This window comes from Lemur catta, chromosome 9 (assembly GCF_020740605.2).
Source record: "Lemur catta isolate mLemCat1 chromosome 9, mLemCat1.pri, whole genome shotgun sequence".
NCBI lineage: Eukaryota > Metazoa > Chordata > Mammalia > Primates > Lemuridae > Lemur > Lemur catta.
In genome coordinates, this window is record NC_059136.1 from 60,900,577 (window position 1) to 60,914,997 (window position 14,421).

General features: G+C 41.1%; 1 protein-coding gene across 1 annotated transcript in view; it reads right to left on the bottom strand.

Moving 5' to 3' along the window:
* Window positions 1-6,249, bottom strand: part of CPQ (carboxypeptidase Q) — a 434,372-nt gene extending 428,123 nt beyond the window's left edge. Inside the window, exon 1 of the mRNA XM_045560416.1 lies at window positions 6,170-6,249. The gene's annotated coding sequence lies outside the window, so the exon portion shown is untranslated. The remainder of the gene's footprint in view (window positions 1-6,169) is intronic.
* Window positions 6,250-14,421: the final 8,172 nt, after the last annotated feature.

Sequence of the window (14,421 nt, forward strand, 5' to 3'; positions counted from 1 at the left end):
CATTTAGAAAATCAATGAGGAGAAAGAATATCTGCCTGAACAGGTTTTTAAAAGTGCCCTATTCTGGAAAAAAAAAAAAAAAAGCCACAAAGGACATTTATTAGTAAGGAAGAAAAGGAAGCACCAGGATTTAATTCAGGAAGAGATAGGCTAACTCTACTGTTTTGTGCAGATGCAGTCAGATTTATAATCAGAACTGTCTTTATCTATAAAGCTGCCATTCCTCAAGCCTTAAAGGTAAAAATAAACATCACCTGCCATTCTTCACCATCATTGGCTACATTATTCAAATCTTCTATATTACCATTTGGCTTTTCTACTTCATTTGTCATGTAAAATAACAGATCTAAGGTCTCCTACAAATTGCTTTGCATATTTTCTCATACTTACAATCATTTGTTATATATATTTTGAAGATATGCATTTTTAAATGTTTCACCCAGAAAGAGTCGCAACTACTCCCCTTCTTCCTTAAAGAGTATAACTTTTATCAATACAAAATAACTCCGGGTTTAGTATAATGCTCTTTGCTTTGAAATGCACCTGGTTTCATTTTAATACTGACATGGAACTCAAGGATCGTAAGAATTTCTGGTTTCCCTAACCTGGCCTACTATGTTGGTGGATTTACTTATGTGACTGTTGATTGCAGTCCCACTGTCAGACTGAGGGCAGTGCCAGTGCCGGGCTCATCTATCCATTTCCCAGCTGAGCTTTGCTCCATCCAATGTCCTACTTGCAGGTGCTTGGTAAGGTAGCTGGATGTATTTAACAGCAAATCATGATGTTCAAAATGTTTTAAATAGTCTCTAACAATTAGGAGATCCACCTCCAAATCCCCATCTTTGTATTTGATACCCAAATCAGAAAAGTCTTCATATATAATAAATGTAGATGTAGCTCACTACAGATGTATCTTGCTTTAAGTAAACCCCATATTTGATAGTCTGGATTTATTCAGACAATATATCAAGGAGTGACTGGTGGTTCACTTAATAAAGGGATTATTTGCCTCATAAAAGATTTATTCATAAGACTGTTTTATACTGTAGACTCTCCTATTGCATTGAAAGTGTCATTCGATTTCCACAGATATTCTTATACTAATGTATACAGCAGAATTGGTGCTAAGGTTCCTCTCCGCCACTGCCTCTCTCCCCAGAGATCTTGCTCCTTTGGATTTCAAATATCATCTGCTTTACTTTTATATTTACATGATGTGATATGGTGATGTAGGGGTGGAGGGGACACACTGCAAACAGCTAATGTTCCAAACCAAAGCACGGCTCTGATACAACGCACAAAGAAGAGTGGACTAAAAGTCAGAAGGCTGGGAGTTCTTGCCAGCCATGGGATCTGAGCCATCTGAGGCGAATTACAGCCTCCTTAATACCAGATTTGTAGTTTACAAAAGAAAGAAAATAGTGCCTGGCTGTACCTACTTCAGAGGTTCTTGTAACAATCACATGTAAAATTGCTTTTTAAATATAAGGTGCTATGCTAACATATTCTTTTTTCTCATGTAAGCCTAATATCACTACACCAAGAGAAAACTGCATCAATCTACCTTTTTCTTTGTTAACAACTGTTTGTCATAGAATTTCTTAAATGTTCTGAAAAATAACTCCAAATCATTACCCTCTTCATTTTTATCTTACTCTCCCTGTTACTCTTCACTTAGTTCAGAGGTTCCACACACTATCTTTGCAAAATGAGATCGAGCCCCCTGTCCAGCATCCCCACTTCTGAACAATCTCCTGTTTGTCTCTTCCTGACAAACTGAGTAAGATGAGAAATCAAAGCTTGTGATAGTCTTACCATTAAAGTAGTTATTTGTAAGAGTCCACTCAGATTTCTTCTCTGTAGTCCAAATCTGCCTCAACTTATGTCTTTAGCAATCACTGCTCTCTGCTACACTCCTGCCACTTCCTTACCTTTGTTCCTTTGAACCACTCCTGTCTGTATTTCTCTTTTCCAGTTTCACCTTGTGTTTATAATAACCCCTCATTGTTTGCATCTCCAACCTTTTTCCCTTCACTGAAACTTACATAAGGATCAGAGCTCTGAGAACTCATCTAAAATATGATGTAATGGTCATTAGCCAAGTCTACTGTATGTTTTTTTCTTCTTTTTAAGTGGCATCAAATTGATGTGTCTTTGTAGACTGAGGCCCTGTGGTAAAGTTTGGCAGAGGTCTCAACTGTACGACATCACAGCACAGCTACACTCAAGGCTGTGTCCTGGAGATCTCCACCTGGATGTTCCACAGTTACCTCTAATCACTGTCTTTCTGCTCAAACCTCTTCCTCATATTTATTACCCTAATTGGTGGCATCTCCATTTGCCCAGTTAAGCAACTCCAAAACCTCAAGATTATTTTTTGAATTTATTTCTCATATCCATCAAGTCATTAAATCCTGTCCTATTTTCTAAAAATCTCTCAAACCTATCTTAGTTTAGACTTTTAGCCTTTTTCATTTGGACTGTAGAAACAGCATCCTTATTTTCCTCTGGCCTCCTGGCTCTTCCCTCCCCAGTTCCTCCAAAATATTATTTCTGGAGCTATTTTCTAAAAAAAATCCAAACATATCACTCCTCTGCTTAAAATTAAGCTTAAAAATGCTAAAAAAAAAAAAAAAAAAAAAAAAAAAAAGACTATCTAGACTGTGACAAAGGTTAAACATGGCATTTAAGGACCTTCACTATCTGGCCCCAGTCTCACCAGATTTCTCTCCTACAGCCACACTGAACCTCCATCTCCCTAGGAATGCCAGGCTTATACTCCTTTCCTTTCCTTGCCCTTGTTGTTATCCTTGCTTAGAATGCCCTTCTCCCTCTGCTTGGCCTTTAGGCTTCAAAACACAGTTCAAAATTCACCTGCACTGTTAAGTGTTCCTAAGCTCCAATCATACCTCTTTCCTAGGAGAGTGAATGGCTACTACTTCCACATCACCCTGTGGTGCAATTATTTGTGGATGGGTCAACCTCCTACTTAAAGTCAGTATCTCATTCATCTTTATCTGGCACATAATACACACTCAATAAATGGTTATTGAAATTAATATTTGCAGAATAAAACAATAACTAAAGAAAAATTTCAGAGACCTAGAAATACATCGGTCCTACTTCTTTGTTGCTTTAAAGAAACCAGCCCAGAAATAAAAAGAAAGAACTAATAATCTGACTGTAGCAAACACATGAATGGGTTGTTTGTTTTTAAAAGCTAAGTGGTTTAGAGAGGGTAGGGAGAGAAGAAAGTACATTTTAAAACTCCAGCTCCAGGGCAAGTAATAAAAATTTTTGCTTTAATTTTTTTTTTTCATAATATTGTGAGCAATGGGAAGGTCTATTCCATCACACAAACCTTCAGGGCAGAAAGTTTCAGCCTCCTGAACTAAATCAAACTGGCATCGACTCTCAGTTTTTCGGGCGGCCGCAATTGGTCTCTGCTTTCCATGGGGCTAAACTTGGCTCACAAAAAAGAAACAAAATAATTTTCCACTTATTTTATGGGTTTCTCTTTTCCTCTTTTGCTCTCATCAATTAATTATAAGGGTTCTGGAAACCCATCTTGCATTCTTGTCTCTGGATTACAGAGATGTAGGCACTGCACTTTGTCTACACTAGGAGTTGCTGTCCTTAAAAAGAAGGAGGTTGGGAGGCAGCACCTTACCAAGGACACAAAGCTAGCACAAGAAACAACATTGCTGGGCACTCGTGGTTCAACACTCTTAAGTGCCGTTCACTGATAACAGCTCTAGATGTCACCCATTTTATACTCCCTAAATTGGTAAGTCTGAACGTGTTTAAAATTAGGATGCACAGGCATCTAATCGAAGTATCCATGTCTAATAGAATCCCAATGCAATTCAGAATTTTTCAAAATGATAAAATGACCAACTCCTCTATAATTCAGTTTTAGTCATTCCACCCCTGTGCTCCCATTCTAAATTCACTTACCGACAATGCCCCAGAGTTTACATATATGCTTGAACACACAGAGACCACATTCTTCTTCAACATCGCACAGACTTTCCTAGCAGGAATTTTCTACGTTTCTGGGACATCCTCTGCCTCCATCTGCCTGTGTTTTGAGTCCTGACTTTCCCATTTTCCAAGCACTATCTCCATTTAGGAAGGTCAAATAGGGATTATTAATAGTACCTAGCTTTTATGGTGACAATTAAATGGGACAATATAAGTAAAAAGATTAAATGTAACAGTGCTTGACGCATGGTCAGTGCACCGTAAATATTAGTTTTGTTACTTCCATGCCTGAACGACACATGACGCCATAACTGGCTCTTTGGGAAAAGTTGGAGAAAGTTTTTTTTTTTTCCAACAAGCAACACATTTATTCCACATCTCCCAATAGACTTGAAACAACTGAAGTAGGTAACATTAATTTTATTTTACTTAACACATTTGAGGTTTTGTGTTTATTAAATGTAGCATGCAAAAAAATTTAAATATGTATGTATAATGACTTTTTAAGTGCCTTTAAAAAAATCTCCAAGGTCCTTCCATCTCCAAAATGTTTTGATCTATGATAACTAATATCAAATGCATGCAAAGTAATAGTGATATAGTTCCCTAGATACACTGGAAATATATGGCATTGTCTCACTGGGTCACACTGGAAACAAGTCAGACCTAGGACTGGGAGCCTGTGATAGTGTAGAAGAAAATCTTGCCCTTCTTTCTCCCCTGTGGCCTAGGGTTTATAATTTTCATCTCAAGCTCCCAGGTCCTCTTGTTGCAGATGTGGAGAGGAAGCAGAATGAGCTGTAATTTGCAGAGAGCCAAGTAGACACAAGACTACAGAATCCCAAGCACAGCAGGTGAAGTAAGCAGAACTCCAGGAAATCATCTACAATTTCACCTTTTAACCCTGATAAAAGAGAATCTCAGAAGTCAAGAAGGGGCCTCAACTAAACACCCTCATCTTGGAGACTAAGAAATTTAAAACCTAAATCCAAGGTCATCCAGCTTTTCTGGAACCTGGGTCTGGGAACAGAATGGCTGCCGTGACCAACTGTATTAAAGCTATGTGTTAAACCTGTGTTTACACACGGATAAATGTTTCTCTTTTCCTCTCTGGGCCATATGTCGCCTTCTTCAGTCACCTGCAAATCAGCTAGCACCTGTCTCAGGAAAACAGACAAGATTCTTCACAATCCTGAATTCGAGAGAAATGTCTGGTTCTACAAACAAGTCAGAATCATGTGGTTTTACCTTTAGATTCACCTTTATCTTTCAGAAATATACTAAATAATATTACGGCGACTGATTCTTTAAAAGTCCAAAGTAGAAAAGAACAAAACACAAGCAAGAAAAAGCCTAAGCATATATTGTTTTAAGCAAACACATACACCCAAATCCACCTAAACCAGAAATACCAGGGGGTGTTACTGGTAATTATTTAACAACAGCACAGAATAAAACTCCTTTTAAGTAATCACAATCAGAATGACTCCATTTACAAAAGCGCGACTTTTGCACTTTTTGGGAAACTATCAAAAGAGTTGTAATCCTGTGTCTCCACTGCCTCCACTTCCTAGGTATTTATTTATATCCACTCATGTATTCATTCAGCTCTATTTCGTATGTACTCATTCTCTTGCTCATTTGTTCATTCAGTTCTACTTCACAGGTGCTCACAGGTGCCACTGCTTATTAAGCAGTGTCGTGTTCGTGACAAGTCAGACGCCAGCTTCCCCCTTGGAACTCACACTGCAGGGGAGTGCAGGCGCGGAGCCTAGACACACCACAAGCGAAAAGTACAGGATAAAAGGCGGAAAGGATCTCAAAAGAACCGCGCAGGTACACTGGAGGCCCAGGGGCAGTAGTCATACTCCCAGAGGGGGGATGAGGGAAGCCCCTCCGCGCCTCGGGGCTGAGGCCCGGAGCTGAGGGGAAATGAAGCTGCCTCGCCGCAAACCCGCAGAATCCTGCCCCAGCCGCACGGCCCCCGCGGCTCCCCCGGGTCTAGGCCCGGAGCCTCCCGTGTCACGGAAGAGGCAGGCCCAGGCCGTCTCCCAGTGGCTCCCCAGCCCGGTCCTTCAGTCGCTCCCACGAATGAGCGCTGGGAAAAGTCCGTTCCCCGCCCTCGGGCCGGCCCCGCCTCAGCCCGCCCGCCCGGCCGCCCGCGGGCTGGAGGCGAACGCACCTGGTGGGGCCGTTCCGGTTGCGGTGGCGGCGGACGCGGCGCCCGGGGCCAGGCTCACGGCACAGTCTTAAAAGTGGCAGCGGCCACACCTCTGACCAGGCCGGGGCCCTTCGTGCGGCCTCGTGACCGCGGCCCTGCCCCCCGCGGCGCGGGCCAAGGGGCGGGGCGGGGAATGCCTGACTCGGGGGTCGGGGACGCGGGGCGCCGCCTCCAGATCGCCTGGGGGTGTCACCAGACTCTGGCGACCTCAGGGCCACAGGGCGGCCGGATGGCTCCTCACCTTCTGGGTTCCGGCTCCTGTTAGAAAATTGAATGTCCCCCCCGGGTCCCGGACTTCTCGGCCCGCGCAGGGACGCGGCCTGCAAACCCTAGTCGGCCCTCGTGGGTCGCTTTTCAGAGGCCGCCGCCTCAGCTCTGGCCGCGGCGGGGACCTGAGGGGGCGAAGGGCCCGGCATGCGCGTCGCGTGCTTTAGTGAGTGTGGGTGCAGGTAGGGGAGGACGGGGCGTGAGGCTGAAAGGCAAACAGGAAAGGGTTTTGTCTGCCTCTGAGCCTGACTAAAGGCCAGCAGCCCTGAAAGCCGTTGTCTGGAAACCCCGCGCTTTGTGAGCTGTCAAACGCCTGGAGGGGAAGCGGTTATGGAACCAACCGTTTTCCCATCCTGGCGGTTGTAGGACTGTTAGGCGGTGATGAGGGAAGGTAGAAGAGATGCCCCAGACTGGGAGACCAGAAAGCGTCTTGGCTCCTTCCTTTGTGCATTAATTATACGAGGGTGCCCAAGAAAGGAGGTTCATCTGATTACCCGGTGTAGCTTGTCTCAACAGGTCACACGCATTTCTGGTCACAAAGTATGTGCTCAACGTATTTCCAACGTTTTATGTTTTGATAAGTTTAAATTCTTTTGTTTAACCAAACTCTCATCAAATACAAACAGTTATTGTGAAACACTGAACAGTTCCAGGAATTCCTCGTAACTAAAATAACAAACCAAAACTTTTAATTAAAAAAAAGAAAAAGCACATGGTCACTAAAAAAAAAAAAGCCACAAAACGTGCAAAGTCCATCACCTACATACACGTAACCCTGAGTTCCCTCAGTTAATCCCTCTGAGCTTTACTAGCCCTGTTGCCCACCAAATACAGCATTGAACTCTGTGAGGCATCAGGGGTCTGCACAATATGGCCTTGGCCCACCTTTCCAGTATCATCTCTAGGGTGCCATGTCCAACCCCACTGAATTACATTTTTCTCAAGCTATCAAGGGTAAAAGACAAGTTTGTATCATTCCCAATCTGTCATGGACTGTTACTTTTGTAAAATACAACTAAAAACTTGATAACAAATGAGAAAAAAAGACAAACTACAAGCCCTGGTTTTTATTACAACCAGTATACAACAAGTATGCAACAAGTATAAAATGCTCTTTCAATTGGGATGTTGTTGTTTTTTAAATTTCTAAATGATTACTCTCAATTTCTATATTTACCTGGTCATGGACTAGTAAACTGTTCACAGACCGGCACTAGTGACTTGACTTCAAGTGGCACTGACTTGCTGTTCTTTATGTCAGATGCTTTTCAACTTTTGAGCCTTTTCTCATGTTTAGTGCTGATCAAAGTTCTTCTCACTCATGTTTCAACTCATAATACAATAGTAATAACATTTATTGAGTACTTCACACTAAGACTTTAGATGCATCAACTGTGAATTCTTATCAGCCCTACCAGCGAGGTGTTATTAGTATTCCCACTTTGCAGATGAGGAGATTAAGGATTAGAGAGGTGTAAAGTCAGCATTCTAAACTGAGCTGGCCTGATTCTGGAGCCCAAGCAACCAACCATTATGCTAGGCTCTTTTCCATGAAATCTCCCCCTTTACTTTCCAGTTGAAGTTAATCACTCCTTATTGTACCCCTACTGTAACATTTTTTCCCCCTTGGTTTTCATTCCTGTTTCCCACGCTAGGCTTTAAACTTCTGAGTACAGTGACATTTGTGTATCTCCACAGTTCTTCAACTCTGCTCATACTAACCTCTGGAGGTGGAGCTCATTCTCATCTTTGTGTTACCATTATCTTTTGTGCTTATGCATGTTATGTTATAATTATTTGGTTTTGTTTGCCTCCTCTACTAGACCACACTACATTCAGAATTATCTTACCAAAGATGTTTTTATTTAATTTAACACACACTTCTATAACATGTATGATGTGCCAGGTACTGTTCTAGGAGCTTTATGACCTTATAAATAGCCCTATAGAGTAGATATTATTTTATTCCTGTATTTAAACCATGAGGAAACTGAGGTGCAGCATGGTTACTAGTAAGATGCAGGGCCAGAATTTCAAACCAAGCCACCTGGCTCCAGAGTCTAGTTTTGAACCACCGTGTTGTACTGATTTTCCAATATACCATGTTCTCTTCCTGCTTGAAACACTTCAAGGACTTTCCACTGCTCTTAGAATAAGAGTGAAACTCCTTAGTAGAGTCTGCAAAACTCTGCATGTCCTGGCTCCTGGTTAACTCTCCAGCTGCACCTCACACCAAGCTCCCTGGCTCCCTTCTAGCCACACCTGTCTATTTCCTTGCTCCTGGGACTCACGCTCCCTCTAACTGTAGCACATGCTGTTCCCTTGGCCTGGAATGCTGTTCCTTCCTCCACTCAATATTATCCTTCAGACTTTAGCTGAGGAAAACCCCTCTAGACTAGGTCAAATACTCTATTATACATTTTTAAAGCATTTTTCATTCTTAACACAATTATCATTTTATATTTTATTTATGTGAATATTTGACCAAAGTCAGTCTCTTCCTCTCAACTGTAAGCTCCATAATGACAGGAACTATCTTATTTGCCCACGTTTATATCTTCAGCACTTAGTGCAATATCTAACATACGTAGGCAGTCAGTAAACATTGGATGAATGAATGAAGAATAAATGGTGTCCAGAGTGCTATGAAATTATAGGAAAGCACAGTGGTATGCTGGTAAATGTTTATCAACACAAAAAATTTTTTTAAAGCCCTTGTTTGTACCATTTGCTGATTTCTGGGTAATCTGGTATAAATACTCCCACCATGGCCAATTTCAAGATGCCAGCATGACATCAGGCAACACTGGAGTTGGGAAGTGATGTGCTCAATTGGCTGGCTTTGAAAGCCTGTACCAGCTGGCTCTGGCACACCATTGGAAGGGCATCAAAGTTACTGGGGCAGAAAGTGGTGCGCGAAGCTCAGGCAACTTCCCAGAGAATCTAAGCTAAGATCTGAAGCATGAACAGAATAGAATTTGGGAGGTGGAGAAGTGGGGGGCCACAATAGGCAAGGTGTGGGGTGGACAGGAAGAGGAAGACAAGTTCAGTAGGGCTGAAGTGCGCATTTGAAAAGAAGGGCCTTGTAAATCTCAATAAAGAGGGTAGGACTTTATCCTTACGGAATATATATGAACTTGCTTAAGCAGACAAGTGGCACAATGGCCTTAGCATTTTGGAGAAATTGTTCTGGCTGCCTTTGCTGAGTAGATTGGCAGCCACCAGGGAAAGAGATACTGGTGAACAGAACCAGGATAGAGAAGAAAAGAAAATGCAGACAACTGTGAAAGGGAGCCTGGTAGGCAAAAGGGCAGTCTGGCAGTGAGCAGCTGCAACCTATAGCCCTAGTTTCACAAGGTGGGACCTCATGCCCCAGGAAAGGGAACCAGCACAAGGCAGTGCCTGCCCTGGAGACCCAGGGACTAGACCTTGATTTCAAGAATAGGCTTTAGAAGCAGGGAGACCAGGACTTGGGCTCTGCTTCAGCCACTTACTAGCTGTGACTAGTCAATTAAACTTTCAGGTTTGCAGGGTTTTTTTAATCTGTTAACAAACCAGGGGAGGCTCAGTGGCTCATGCCTGTAAACCTAGCACACTGGAAAGCCAAAGTGGGAAGATTGCTTGAAGCCAGAAGTTCAAGACTAGCCTGAGCAACATAGCATCTCTACAAAAAATTTAAAAATTGTCCAGACATGGTGGCACGTGCCTATAGTCCTAGCTACTTAGGAGGCTGAGGTGGGAGAATTGTTTGAGCCCTGGAGTTCAAGGTTATAGTGAGCTATGATGACTCCACTGCACTCCAACCTGGGCAACTGAACAAGACCCTGTCTCTAAAAAAATTTTTTAAAGGTGGGAGGGGTTTACAATAAAAATACTTCACATGGTAATCCTGATGACTCTGATGATGAGATGCTATATATCAAAGTACCTAGTATAGCATGTGGCACATAGTAAGTAACCAACAAATATTTTAAAATTTTAATAGGAGAGAAATAAATAGGACATAAGTTAGGCACCGCTTGGTTTACGAAAGTGGTCTTCAAATTTGAATATATGTTCCCCTGGGGAACTAGAAGGGGGAATCAATGAAGTGACCAATGATTTATCATCCAAACTGAGATACTTAGAGAGTAACAGAGAGGCAGTAGGCATGGAGTGAAGCACATGGTCATCTTAGCACCCAAGGACTTTGCAAGGGGCAGACAGGCACAGAGAGTTTGAAGGAACCAATTTCAAGATCCAGAACCTCAAATGTCTTACTGCCTCCTTCCAAAATTTGGTTTGCCTCAAAGGTACCTTTCATGATCACCTTTATTCCGCTTTCCAAAAGAAAGAATTCCTTTCACACATCCCACACCTCTCTGAGGAACATTGCCTGGAGGCTGAAAGATGTTCCAGAAGCTAAGCCAAGGGACATTTTGATAATTCTTTCAATCAAAGTTCCATGAATGCCCATGACCCCCATCTACCTCATGAAGATTTATTCCAATCTTACCTCTTGTGTTCAATAATTATTTACTAAATATGTAATTTGTGTTTTAATAAATTATATGCTATTAATTATAATAATTCAATTCAGAGAAAAAATTAACACTCAGGACCTATGGTCACAGGAAAATTTTAAAAATTAAATTTTAATGTTTATTCTTTATTATGGAGAAGTATAATAGAGCAATTAACAAAATATTTTGAAGCATAAAAACCAGGAGGTTAAATCCCAGAGTGAGGGGCATTGGATAGAAAAGCAACTTCATGGAAGAAAAGAAACAGTGTAAAATTTCTGACTATTAAGAAGAGTTTTTCAAGTTTTTTTTTTTTTTTTTTTCTGGAAACAGAGTCTCGCTCTTTTGCCCTGGCTAGAGTGCCGTGGCGTCAGCCTAGCTCACAGCAACCTCAAACTCTTGGGCTCAAGCAATACCTTCTGCCTCAGCCTCCCAAGTAGCTGGCACTATAGGCATACGCCACCATGCCCGGTTAATTTTCTCTATATATTTTTAGTTGTCCAGCTAATTTCTTTCTATTTTTAGTAGAGACGGGGTCTCACTCTTGCTCAGGCTGATCTCGAACTCCTGAGCTCAATTGATCCTCCCGCCCTGGCCTCCCAGAGTACTAGGATTACAGGCGTGAGCCACCGTACCTGGCCTTCCAAGTATTTTTTAAGTGGACCATGGTAAGTATCCAGCCATTGTGGAATTTAAATTCAGTTAGAAACATTTCACAGAGTGATAAAATGGTTTTATTTTGAAATGTCAATATTTTTATTTATTCTTTGCAACTACTAAAATTATAGGGAAAAGTTTACAATATTCTTTGCAACTATTAAAATTATAGAAAAAAGAGTTTACCATAATGTGCCATGGAGTATATTATCCAAAACATTTGAAGACCGGGGGTTTACAGTACACAACTTAGAAGTTAAAGTCTGGCTCTACCATTTATTAGCTGTGCAACCATGGACAAATCACTCTACCTCCCTGAGCATTAATTTTCTTATTTATAAAATGGGAACTAGCAAAATCTATCTCAAGAATTAGATTAAATAAACCTTATAAAAATTCCTAATAAGCTTGGCAACAAATGTTAATAACTAACATTTAAGCTAATGTTAAGCTAACATTTCTTGGCCATTTACTGTATGCTAAGCACTGAACTAATCCAATCTAATTATCACATGACCCTATGAGGATAGATTTCCATGAATCATAGATGAGGAAACTGAAGCACAGAGCCATGTCTTTGGGCTTTTTAAGTATAATACTTTACAAAACAGTTGGTTAATGGTAAAGCCATCATTGAAAACTAAGAGGCCCCTCCTACACATCTCAGGAACCTGAGTTTCTATTAGAATCTAGGAGTAATTCTCTTTTTTTTTTTTTTTTTTTTGAGACAGAGTCTCACTCTGTTGCCTGGGCTAGAGTGCCGTGGCGTCAGCCTCGCTCACAGCAACCTCAAACTCCTGGACTCAAGCAATCCTTCTGCCTCAGCCTCCAGAGTAGCTGGGACTACAGGCAGGCGCCACCATGCCCGGCTAATTTTTTTCTATATATATTTTTAGTTGTCCATATAATTTCTTTTCTATGTTTAGTAGAGACGGGGTCTTGCTCTTGCTCAGGCTGGTCTCGAACTCCCAAGCTCAAACGATCCACCCGCCTCGTGCTCCCAGAGTGCTAGGATTATAGGTATGAGCCATTGCGCCCGGCCAATTCTCTATTTTTAAGTGGCAACTTTCACTGCTTGGAGTACCTTCTTAGTATTTCTTCTTATTGCTGAATTTCCAACCCTTTTGTGTCACCACACACAGAGAAAATGATATTTGTAAGGAACAATGGGATAACGGTTGCAGCATCTCATTGTAGGAGGTAACCAGCCTAGTGGTTTCGGCTTCTCCAAGCCTGGCTTTACCACCCTGAGGATTCAGTAGAATCCATGCCTCCACACACTTTTAATTCATTCCCCAGCACCCCGTGGGCCCAGGCACATAAGTTGGGAAGCTCTGGTATAGACATGAATGAAGAGAGGAATATACCCTCTTTTTCCTTTGACATGAGTCAGCAGAAGTAACTGATGGATCTTTATTTTGCCAGTTATCCTGACTAGCTTGGCATTCTAGAAAACTTTCTTTGTCCAAGTTGACATTAGCAGAATATTGCAATTAGGGAAGGTATTGTAGTCAAATGCTATCTCTCAGCTAACATAAGTCAATGTTACTTTGATCCTTCAAAGGATGCAACATGAAGCATTGCTTTTTATCTTTCTTTGTTCCCTCTTAACTGCTTTCCCAGGTATGTGAGAAAAGAGGTGTACCAGAATGTGAATGGCTGAACTTAACACTGAGATGCTTATCTTGTCTAAGTGTGAATCCAATGGGGAAAACACATATACACACATGTCATGGTACTAAAAGCACTGCAGGATCAATGGGTTTTGATCGTATTTCTCTATTTTTATGCAATAGTTTTTAATTAAGATTGTATTAAATAGTATAAAAATTCTGATAGTAAGTATAGATGTTCAGTATAGTCACATGTCACTTAACGACAGGGATATGTTCTGGGAAATGTGTCCTTAGATGATTTCATCATTGTGTGAACATATTAGGGTGTACTTAATCAAACCTAGATGGCATAGCCTACTGCACACCTAGGGTATATGATAAATAGCCTGTTGCTCCTACACAGCAACCTGTACAACATGTTTCTGTGCTGAATGCTGTAGGTAATTGTAACACAGTGGTATGTGTGTATCTAAGCATATCAAAACATAGAAAAGGTACAGCAAAAATATGGTAGAAAAGATTTAAAAAATGGTACCCCTGTATAGGGCACTTACCGTAAATGGAGCTTGCAGGACTGAAAATTGCTCTGGATGAGTGAGTGAGTGGTGAGTGAATGTGAAGGCTTAGGACACTACTGTAGACTACTGTAGACTTTATAAACACTATACACTTAGGCTACACTGAATTTAAAAAATATACTTTCTTCAATAAATTTACCATATCTTACCATAATTTTTACATTTATAAACTTTTTGATTTTTATTAACTTTTTGATTCTTGTAACATTTAGCTTAAGACACAAATGCATTGTACAGCTGTACAAAATATTTTCTTTCTTTAGATCCTTATTCTATATGCCTTTTTCTACTTTTAAATTTTAAATTTTTATTTTTACTTTTTAAACTTTTTTGTTAAAAACTAAGACACAAGCGCAAAAATTAGCCTAGGCCTATACATGGTCAGGATTATCAATAAATATCACTGTCTTCCACCTCCACATCTTGTCCCACTGGTAGGTCTTCAGGGGCAGTAACATGCATGGAGCTGTCTTCTCTTACGACAGCAATGCCTTCTTCTGGAAAACCTCCTGAAGCACCGACCTGAAGCTGTTTATTAACTTTTTTTAATAAGTAGGAGTATACTCTAAAATAATGAAAAAAGTATAGCATAG